At 29.8% G+C, this 11,894-nt stretch overlaps 1 non-coding gene across 1 annotated transcript; it reads left to right on the top strand.

Annotated features, from left to right (window-relative positions):
- The first annotated feature begins 5,377 nt into the window (after positions 1-5,377).
- Positions 5,378-5,484, top strand: LOC113368532. The gene has a single exon (XR_003366435.1). It is a non-coding gene; the product is annotated as a U6 spliceosomal RNA (small nuclear RNA).
- The last annotated feature ends 6,410 nt before the right edge of the window (positions 5,485-11,894 follow it).

Genomic DNA, 11,894 nt, shown 5'->3' with positions numbered 1-11,894 from the left:
TTTGTAACAACCTAAATTTTTGCACTTGACAAATATTTTTTTTTAATTTTTTATATAATGTATTAAAGTAGCACAGTATTAAGAAATTATTTGATTATAATTAGTGTTTATTATTAATTTAATAATATTACAAGAACGCAGATATACATCAAGTACTATTTGTTCAAATCAAATTGAACGTTATCAAGACTGTTATTTATATTCACAAGAGGTGCGTGTGTGAGCATGCGCAATCGTCTAATTTCTATTTATGTTTATATATATGTATATAAATCTATAAAATTATAAATCCATATATCTATATGTAAGATATAAAAATGCAACAAAGTGATTACCTACGAGAGCACCACATATATAAATGCAATATTTTACGCGGCAAGGCCAATACCACAATCAGTCAAATATCCGATTACTTCTGCTATTGCTTCAAATCATGCACGATTTTGCATAAATATTAGTTTGCATTATAAAACTACTTGCATAAATTTTTTTAATATGTTAAACGAAGAGCTAGAGCTAAACGTATTTTAATGAGTTCGATTGCGGTTAAAATGATTGATGGAAAGGTTTTTTTTAATTTTGTCTTTAAATTAATTGCACAATTGAATTGAAAATGCAATGAATAGTCGAGTCAATGAAAGGATTAAACAGGCACACTTAGAAAGTTTTCAGGAATAGCTCCGATTTGTACAATTTTTTTTTTATTTTTTTGATTTAATTTTATTCAAAATCAGGAACATTTAAGAAAGAGAAAATATTTTTCTATTGTTAAAAGAATATCTATGTTATTTATACAGGGTGTTCCAGAATTCAACGTCAAGTCAAAACGGAGTGATAGCATTTTAGCGTAACTATCATGAAAAAAATTAGAATTCGAATTTCTCACGTGATTTGAAAATTGAGATGTTTAAAGTGCAACTCAGAGCTTCGGTCAAAGTGTGATCATTTTTGTTTATTGTGGTTAATTTTATTTATTTTTGTTCATTTAAATTTTGGAACGATAACCGTGAATAACATTTCTAGGACCATAGTCAAAAATTGTGATATAATTGCCACTTTCCAAACTTTTTGTCAAACTTGACTTTAAAATTTCTTTATCATTAAATGCCCTCTTTCAAAAAAATTGTACTAAAGTGTGGTGGTAGAGTTCCATTAAAAGTTCACGCATTTAATAAGGATTGTAAAATACTTGATAGTTTTATAATAAAATATTCGAGTAAAAAAAATCAAAAATCTATTTCTTCTATAGTTACGATCAATGCTATCAAAAGAATTGAAGTTGAATTCTGGGATACGTTGTATAACGAAATAAGTCTCTGAGTGTTTTTTTTTTCTGAAAAAAATTTAGTGTTTTTAATTATTGTGTTAAGGGTAGTTATTAATAGTACAATTGTTATTTATAATTCAAAATTTACATCATAAAATTTTACTAAGTCTGTCTAAAAATATATATGCCCAGGGTTTGCTTTAGGACACATACTTTTTTCAAATGATGATTTTAGGAAATATATTCGACTTTTTACAAAAAACTATCTTATATTCATTATATTTCGAAAACTGTGCAAGATACGTCTCAAAATATAACGTTAACAAAAAATGTCTGAAAGAGACCTGCATTTTATACGTATCTTTTACCATTTTCGGGGTATTATGAAAAATATTTTGAAATAAAATTATAAAAATATATAATGCTTTATAACGAAACTTATTTCACTTCTTCAAAAGTCATTTGTTAATCACCTATAGTTTTATCGCAGGTAAACTTGAAATTAACGAAAGAAAAATAAAATGCGGTAATTGAATATAAGGATAACACTACATGACAAAATTGGTACTTTTGCTTTTTTTTCACAAACTTTTTTTTTAAAATCTACTTAGAATTGTACGTTGATTTCAAATATACATTCCGTTTTTTTTTGTAACAGCTCTGGTTTTTGAGTTTCAGGAAACTGCAGCCATTAGCCATTTTAGCTATGATGATCGCAGTTTAACAACAACAATTCGGTATGGCATCGACTCCAAGACATTATATGTGCAATCCTAACAGTTTTTGATACATCTGCATTAAATATGTTTTCGAGAAATACCGAAAACTTATATCGAACTGCGTAAAAACAGCGTATTTCAATCATTTTAAAATAGAATTACGCAATTAAGATAAATCATGGGTTCTTCATACTATGTGCCAAAATTTCGTAGTGTGTTTACAACAATGTTCAATAGAAAAAAACATAATTTTAATTCCGCCGTCATATGTAATAAACTTCAGAATCACGAAGACGACTTTGCCTTCTCTGTGGTAAATATCAATGGAATAGACAATAGAAGCAAATTGTAATACTCCACGGCTCCATTGGTCTTGGAGCCTACTTTTCATCAGCTATACTACTCCTTTTTATGCTAATGATGAACAGTCTAGACTAGAACATCAACATCTACTGCCTACCATATAATGGATGAGATTTTAGCGTTGAAAGAGAAGACAGGATGAGTTAAAAAGTGATATATTCCATGATCCCTAAATTAGGCAACTCATAAAAAATCCACGATTTGTGAATTCTACGAGTATATCAGTTCAGAAGAAAACCAGGAAGTAATTCGTTTTGGTCGTAATAAATTTTCTAGGAAACAAAAAATTCAGTAACTTTATTGAGTTTCTCGATAACGAAACTTAAATTTAAACGCATGCTATCCAATTTAAAAAATCTAGGATGCAACATGAACATTAAAATTCATAACCCGCACTCCCAGTTGGAATGGTTTTTGGAAAATCTTGGAGATATGTCAGAGAAAGGCAGGGCGGAAGAATCCACCAAGACATGGGGACTATGGTAGACCGATATAAAGGTAGGTGGGACTTACGACGAAATCAGTCGTAAATTTAAGAGATATACCAATGTTACCTAACAATAATCAGAACATTGGTATATCTCGTAAACTAGATCTGTTGGCAATTTTCTGTTACTTTTTTGGGATCAACGTCCTCGAATTACTTAAAAACGATCATAACATCTGTGGGAACAAATTTAGTATTATGCAGTGTTTGGGCTCGCCCGTAGGTAAGCGGTTAAGAGCGACGGGACTTGTTTCAGAGGGCCCTGGTTTGATACCCACTTCGAGCAGCCTATTGTCAGGCAGCAGTGACAACGATTTTTACTTGGAAATATAGATAGCAATATGTTTCCACTTGTCCTATTACAGAGATTGTAATAAAAATTTATCATACAGAGATGTGACAACTGTTTGGGTTGCCATCTGTAATAAAACAAACGTAGTTAGATATTAATCACAACAGCTGGTTGAACCCATAAGTTCTGATCGCTGTTCAAATAAAATTATAAAAAACGCAGTGTTTAGTATCACGCATCGTACGATATTGGATTTAATTTTATTTTGAATATTTTTTCAAATCATAATACGTATTATTTATTTTTGGAGTAACATGAATGAATTTCATAATCACAAATTAAAGTAAAAACTTATCATACTAACTTGTTCTGCATTTTAATAATATCAATAACTTTGATTAAATTTCAAATATCTCAAATGATCCTTTCCTTGCGCAAAAAGCACGATTATTCTATTTGTACTTATACTACTCATTGATGATCCGTTACATTATACAAATAATTTTTAATATGAGAATACTACATACCTAGATTCTGCCATTGTCAATTGGTTTAATTAGTCCTCAAATATAAATACCGGAGATTGTCAAGTTCACGATCGGAAGTACTATTATTGACACTGGCCGCCGCCGATATTTTACTAGTTTTGTCTAATTATCGTGTTTACTTACGAATTGCTTTGTAAATTTTTATGTAAATTTACGATTGTATATTCAAATACCGCAAATTAAAATGTTTATTTATAATTGTAAACTATAGAAAGCATTACGCTTTGATTTTTGTTTCAATTTAAAATTAACTAACTAGTTATTTAGTAGAAACAGGTGAATGATTTGTTTTGACATGTGACATAATTTTAGATTTAAAGTCTGTAAGTAGATTAATTCTTATCAATGCTTATAAGTATTTACTAAGGCATCATAAAAATGTATCTTTTACAGATTAATAATGAACGCCAAATTAATTTCCTAAAGGACATAATTACTAATCAATCAGTTAGCCAGAAATTCCAATTTGCTTTGCTTGTTGTCCCGACGTTTCAAGCCATTCTAAATCGTTTGACACTGAAATTAAAAAGTGTATGCGATGTAAGACAAGCATATCATATAAATATTTTTTTATAACTAATCATTTTTTTCTTCTTTATTGATATATTATTTTCATATCTCATTCAGACAGGGGTGCCTGGTATAAGAGATTATGAAATATTTTTCATATTTTATATACACATATCATTTATGTCTATTTTATTATATATTAATAAGCCTTATATTTAAAATATCTTTAAATATCTCTTTAATCTTTTTCGACTTCAATTTCTTCATAATATTTCTTTATTAACTTCCCGTGGGGTAAGTTATAGTAATCGCAAAAAAATCGAAAATGAGAATTTGTATATATCTTTACGTTTTAGAGGTTTCTGAACATTTTTGTGTGTATGTGTGTATGTGTGGGTGCGTGCGGATACAAATTTTCGTCGACGATTTCGGGAACACGGTTCAACCGATTTCAATTATTCAAAAAATATTCGATTGCTGTTGATAAGGACAAGGCTGATTAGTTTTTGGCATAGGCAGGTCTAGCCGTTTCGAAGATACGTGGAAAAAAGTGCCATAAACGGTTACTCATTTTTTAGGAGAACGGAGCGTCCGATTTTAATAATTCAAAAAACATTTTACTTGTATTGACAAGATGAACTGATTAAATTTTTGTGAAGGCAGGTCCTGCGGTTATGGACTCTCAATAAGAATAAGTTAAAAAATTTGACGGTCAAAAATGTTTATTGGACATATGTACATCAATTTAGCAGATATTTGATAATGTGTACACATTTTGGGTAAATTTTTTTGGGTTCCGTACCTAGATTTTTAATTACGATACGGAAAGTTTCAGCAATTTGCCTTAAGGCACGATGCCATGCACCCCACTTGATTCTTCTTACTATTCTATTATGTTCAATGTGAAAATTTTCATATTGTCTAGTGCGTAGTGTTCATAAATATATCTTGATTTATATCTATTGTTGTACTTGTTTTAATTCTGTTATATTTCATTTTGTGTATTAATTTGCAAATTTTTATTATGTTATTTAGTGAATGAATATTTGTTTCTGTGTAAAATTATAAGATTGAATCTAAAATTGTCACCATTACTCAACTGATGGCGCTTCAACCCTTAGCGATTAGCTCGCGTTGTAGAGTATAGCGAGGATGTTTAGGTATAAATACAATTTGGGAACGTCGAGAAGTGTTCTTGCTTCGGCAGAACATATACTAAAATTGGAACGATACAGAGAAGATTAGCATGGCCCCTGCGCAAGGATGACACGCAAAATCGTGAAGCGTTCCACATTTTTTTAGCAATTTATTTCTTAAAATTAAATTTTAAATATTTAAGGTGAAAGTTATTAACTTTCCGTAGGGTAAGTTATAGTAATCGCTAAAAAATCGAAAATGAAATTTTTTATGTAGTATTACGTTTCAAAACCTTCTGAACATTTTGGTATACATTAGAAAAAACGGATGTATGTGCGTGTATGTGTTTATGTGCTTATATGTGTGTGTGCGGATACAAATTTTCTTCGACGATTTCGGGAACACGGCTTAACCGATTTCAATTATTCAAAAAACATTCGATTGTTCTTGATAAGGAGACGTGCTGATTAGTTTTTGGCATAAACAGGTCTAGCGTTTCGAAGATACGGGGCAAAAAGTGCCACAAACGGTAACTCAGTTTTTAAGAGAACGGAGCGTCCGATTTTAATAATTCAAAAAGCATTTTACTTGTATTGACAAGATGAAGAACTGATTAAGTTTCTGAAGGCAGGTCTAGCGGTTTCAGAGATCTAGTCAAAAAAGTAAATAAAATGTCATTTGGCGGTCAAAAATGATCATTAGATATATGCACATCAAATTATCAGATATTTAGAGATTTTAACAACAGGTATACATTTTTTTTACGTTCCTATGGGTTCCGTACCAATGTTTATTAGTTAGACGGCGACGTGGCTCTTACGCGCTTCGATATTTTGTATCTATGCAGTTAAGCAGTACGATTGCTTTGAAAAAAAGTTCCAAAATATTTCAAAATAAAGCAAACATTTTTTTTCAAAAAGTCTTTTTTTTATAAAAAAGTAAATTTTTGTCAAAAATTTATAGTTATATTTATAGTTAGTTTAGACTAGTACTACTAGTCTAAACTGGTGGGGCGCATGGCATCGTGCCAAGGCAAATTGCTGGAACTTTCCGTACCAAAAATGATTTTTTTTAAAGATTAACATCATTGAAAAAAAATTACTTTAAAAAAAATAGATTTTTGAGAGAGTACTAGTCTAGTACTTACAATCTTATAAACAAATCACTGCACAATTACATCGAATTTATTGATACTATTTTTCGATTATTTAAAAGATATTTTAGTTAGACATTTTATATTTTTATAAATTATTCAAATTTATTGATAACTAGTGGTGCAGGGCGTCGTGCCTTAAGCCAAATTGCTGAAACTTCCCATACCAGAATTAAATATTCGAGAGAAAAAAATCAGTAATCAATAAATATTGATCACAATTGTTTTAAACATTTTCAAATAGATAATTATAATCACTATATATTTTTTCGTTCATAAAATATACAGTGACGATCTTATCGCTCAAAACGCTTGAGAAAGTTTACATTAACAACAAATGCCGAATAAATTCTTCTGAGGATATATTTCTTACGATTACCATTTGAAATATATACATTTTAAAACTGAATTGTAAATTTGAAATTCATATTTACGAGATAAAACTTTGTATATTTTTGAAAATTTAAAAAAAAGTTTTTTCTGAAAATTTTGAAATTTGCTTGAATTATAAAGAGTAGAATATAATGAACTGTATAAGTAAATTTTAAAAACAATCTTGGTACGGAACCCGACAAAATTGTATCAAAATTTGTACTCATTGTTTAAATTTTTATCAAATATTTGATAATTTGATGTGCATATGTATGCCAAATATCATTTTTTTTTACTTTTTCTTCTGTACCTCCGAAATCTCTAGGCCTGCCTCTCCAAAAATTTTATTTAGAATTAGTATTTTGAATCATTCAAATCGGGTACTCCGTCTCTCAAAAACTGAATTACCGTTTTTAGCACTTTCTGTCCCGTTCGAATGTTTTTTGAATCATTCAAATCGGTTGATTCGTGCGCCCGAAATCGTGGTCGAAAAATTGTATCAAAACATACATACACACACACACATACATTCATTTTTTAAGGTATGCCAAAATGTTCAGAAACCTTCAAAACGTGAAGATATGCAAAAATTTTCGTTTTTACTATAACTTACCCTACTGGAAGTTAAAAATACTGTTTCTAAATGTAAATTTCTGTTAAAATTACAGAAATTAAAATTTCTTAATTTCTATAAATTAACAGTACAAAATAACTTTTTTATATAAAAAATATAAGAACTAATCATTATGTAAATGATTCTGATGGGTATAACTATTTCAATCAATAAAAATATAGTAACATAATAATAATAGTAATTTTTAATATAATTGTGTTCCAATAATATTCTAATTTAATACAACAATGAATTATAAAAGTTTTCGTAAATGCATTATTAAATCAATTTATTAAAGTGTACATTTATTTTAGGCTGGACTGCAACTGCTAAGTTAGTAAAATCTTGTAAAAGCAATTATACGCCCATGAAAACAAGATACAGTGTGTAAAATGCATCGCTGTGCAGAAGTAACAAAAATAGCATAATATCCGTCGGATTTGATTGTGAGTTAATAAACAGTATTAAAAGCAAATAACCCAGTTTCCGAGTGTATTTTCATAACTGGGATAAACTCTCTTTAATGTCTTGTTTAACGATGTATTTACATTTTTCTCCAGACCCGCTGATCTATTTTTGTCATTTTTTGTGTCACTAGGATTAAGATATTTCACAACATCCTGCGTTCGAGAATATCTCGCGGATTTGTGTTTCTGGACTTTGCGAGATTGATAGGCGTTCTGGTATTTTTGGCTACTGGTAAGCGACGTTGATTTATATTGCATAAAATACCAACTGGCTATTGTCACTTGATGGTATAACATAATACTCTTACGTATCCATCTAATCTAATGGAAAAATTATCAAATAGTCAGTTACATTTGAAACTAGTGGGGCGCATGGCATCGTGCCTTAAGGCAAATTGCTGGAACTTTCCATACCGTAATGAAAAATTTGAGGAATATTAAATGTTTTCAAATAAATTATTATAAATACTGTAACTTATTTATGTTCACAGAAAAGTAAATAAACAAAACTTAATCAATCAAATTTAAAATGAAGGGCCTTGTATAATATTTATAAGAATTATATAAAGTGAAGTGCAAAGTTAAAACTATTTATTTGAAGTATATAATTGAGCTTTAAATCTTCAAATTTTTAACAATTCAAATTGAATGCTTCGTTCTCCCAAAAACTGGATTTCTATTTTCTGCACTCTTCGCTCCGTATCTTTCAAACAGCTGGATTTGCCTTTTCCTAAAACTAATCAGTACCTCTCCCTATTAATAGGAATCGATAGTTTTTTGAACCATTCAAATCGGTTAATCCGTGCGCCCGAAAACGTACACAAACATCCACTTTTTCTGGGGTATGCCAAAATGTTCAGAAACCTTCAAAATGTAGAGAAATGTAAAAAATTTAATTCTGATTTTTGGACGATTACAATAACTTACCCAAACGGGAAAGAAGCTTTTATGTTTGCTTAACTAGTTATTATACAAGAGTAATGTTATACTTCACATATAATCGCATATAATTTACAATGCTCGATTGCTTCTGCCAGTACAATTGGAAAAATGGACTTTTAATTTCCAAAATAAATCTGCAAAACATTTGTTTTATGGTTGTTAACAAATCAACAAATATTTGGAAAAAAATTATGAAATCAAAAATATTTCAATTAATTACTAAAATTAAAAAAGTTGTATGTAATCGCTTTGTAAAGAGATTTCATATGAAGTATATAGTGCTCTTATTTATTATCTCATGCATTATGATTCAAATTGTCAAAACTTAGCAAGTAAAATTTAATACAAAAAATAACTTCTCGCAGGAAATAAGATCTTCAAACTATAATGCAGATAATGTATTTTAGAGAAGTAACTATTTTTATTTTATCCCTTACTTCTAATGTTTTTTTATTTCCATATAAATTACAATCTGTCTATAGAAAACCCTGGAGTAATTAGTTTGATAATACTCCTAATGTATAATATACAAATCCTCAATATTTACCGATATATTAGTATCATTTACACATCTATCTACTCGTAAGAAATATATATCCTCAGATGGATTCATTTGGATTCATTCTTCTCAATGTAAACATTTTCAAGTGGTTTGTTGATACAATCGTCACTGTATATTATTTGAACGAATACGTATATAGTCATTATAATTATCTCTTTAAAAATATTTAAAACAATTGTTATTAATCATTGATCAATACTTATTGATTGTTGATTTTTTTTAGTTCGAATATTTAATTGTGGTACGGGAAGTTTCAACAATTTGCCTTAATTTGCACTCAAAGACAGGTCCAGCCGTTTCGGAGATACCAAGCAAATAGTGCAGAAAATGGAAATCGAATATTTGAGAACGCGGAGCATCCGATTAAAAAAATCAATTCTTACCGATGAGGAGTAGCGGTGATTAGTTTTTCGGGGGCGTCCATTAATCTCCTGAGTATTTTAGTGGGAGGGAGAGTCTGACAAAAAATCACAAAATAAATATCACTTGGGGAAGGGAGGGGTATAGTAAGATATCACGTATTTATTTTTTACCTGAATTTTTTTAAAAAAAGACTGGATATTTTACAATCTTTTCTCGTAACTAAAAATTCACGTGATGTTTGGCGGGGGAGGGGGGTAATTTTGAATATCACCACGTATCGCCAAGGGGGAGGTGGGGTAATTTTGAATATCACCACGTATCACCAAGGGGGATGGCGGGTCCAAAATTACTTAAAAATCGATCACGTGATTAATGGACGACCCCTTGGCAAAGACAAGTTCATCCGTCCTGAAGATGAAGGTGCAGAAGATGGTAGTTTTTGAGAGAACGAAGTATGGACGATACGATTGTTTTTGGTCATACGGTGGTATGACCCCCCCCCCCCGAGCTTGTCTTAAGAATTAGATAGAACACTAATTCAGCAATAAAATTCCTTCATAATGATTTTATTTATGTATTTTGTTACCAAACACATTTTATAGACACTCTCTTTACATCTTATATATAAAAATGGAGTTCTCGATCAAATGATTCGGTAAAACTCGAAAACGGCCAAACCGATTTGTCCAGTTTTAGTCTTGAAAAATTCGTGCCAATTCAGAGATGGTCGGAAAGGTGAGATATTATTTCAAAATCGCGTGTAACCTTTACATTTTTTATTTGAAAATTTGAAAGAAGCGTAATTTAAATAAAACAATGGACGGTGGATAATACGTGAAATGTCAAACGTTTTTAACAGATGATGTTCAATTACGTTCAATAGGATGTTTTACGTGAATATTATTAAATTATGATTAAATTGTAGTAAGTAGTTTTGTTTGTAGTTTTATTTATATACAAAAACGTTAGTAAACGGGCCGCAAGTGTTACTAGAGACTCAAATTATCAACTTTTTTGAAATGTTAATATGAAAATGCACTGTTTTTGCATATTTTTCTCAAACATGGTGCTCTGAAAGATCTCATTTGTTATATTATTTTTTATTCATATTATTTAAATTCAGAACGAAAAGTTGGTATCGATCAAAGGGACCTTTTGTCGAATAACATTTTCCCAGTTATAATTTTCCAGAATTTATCGAAGAATAGATAGTAATAAATGAAGTTCCGGGGTTAAAAAGGTCCGCCACCGATGTGTCAAAACCAATAAAGTTATGCATTGTTTAACAACAATATTTGAAAGTAGAGGGAAAAAGATGTATAACCAGCTATAACCTTAATTATTATGACTTTGCTATTTGAAAATCCATAATAAAAGTATTTTCTGTCGTTGGTAGTTTTTTTAGCATTAGTTAAAAATGTAATTATTTTGTAAAATGCCTTTTAAAAAAAATAAGACATTAAACCTGGTTGCCACCTGGCCGTTCCAAGTTACTCCAAGGGGTAAAAAGTTCTAGATAACAATTTTTTTAAAGATATCAAAAAAGCACATTTCTACAATGATGAAGTAGCTGGCAGTTTTACTGAACGTAGTTAGATAATTGTTCGTTTGATATGTGTTATTTGTTGTGATATAATTGTTATGGTTTTCACAGTATAGTTTATATTTGCTCAAAGTCAAATTGGACCTTTGTGCCTCGCCCTGCTCTACGTATTTACTAATTTAATTCATCGAATGTTACTTGAAACTTTGCAAAAAGCAGGTCAAAGAAGAAATACTTAATTCATTTTCTATCTCTCCTCGCAAAAATTTGAAAATTTTGTTTAAGCTCAGTAGTATTATTTACAATTATACACCAAATCCAGAAGCCGAAAAGAATCTGAAAAACTTGAAACGTAATCAATAAGTTGAAAGACCAAAAAATACTTGGACTAGATTATATCATGATTTTTATAGAAAGTGTTTAAAACTTTCTGTTTGATTGTATTGACAAAATATAGACAAACTAAAGGGGTTTATTGTTTTTATAATACCTTATTGTATATAGCATTCGAACAACACATCCTTATACATCTTGCAGTATTAATATTTTTGATTCT

Source organism: Ctenocephalides felis, unplaced genomic scaffold (genome assembly GCF_003426905.1).
Source record: "Ctenocephalides felis isolate EL2017-DRISC unplaced genomic scaffold, ASM342690v1 CF-g0.4_SCAFFOLD_01170, whole genome shotgun sequence".
NCBI lineage: Eukaryota > Metazoa > Arthropoda > Insecta > Siphonaptera > Pulicidae > Ctenocephalides > Ctenocephalides felis.
Note: the sequence above shows the minus strand (reverse complement) of the source record. Positions and strands in the feature narration are given on the sequence as shown.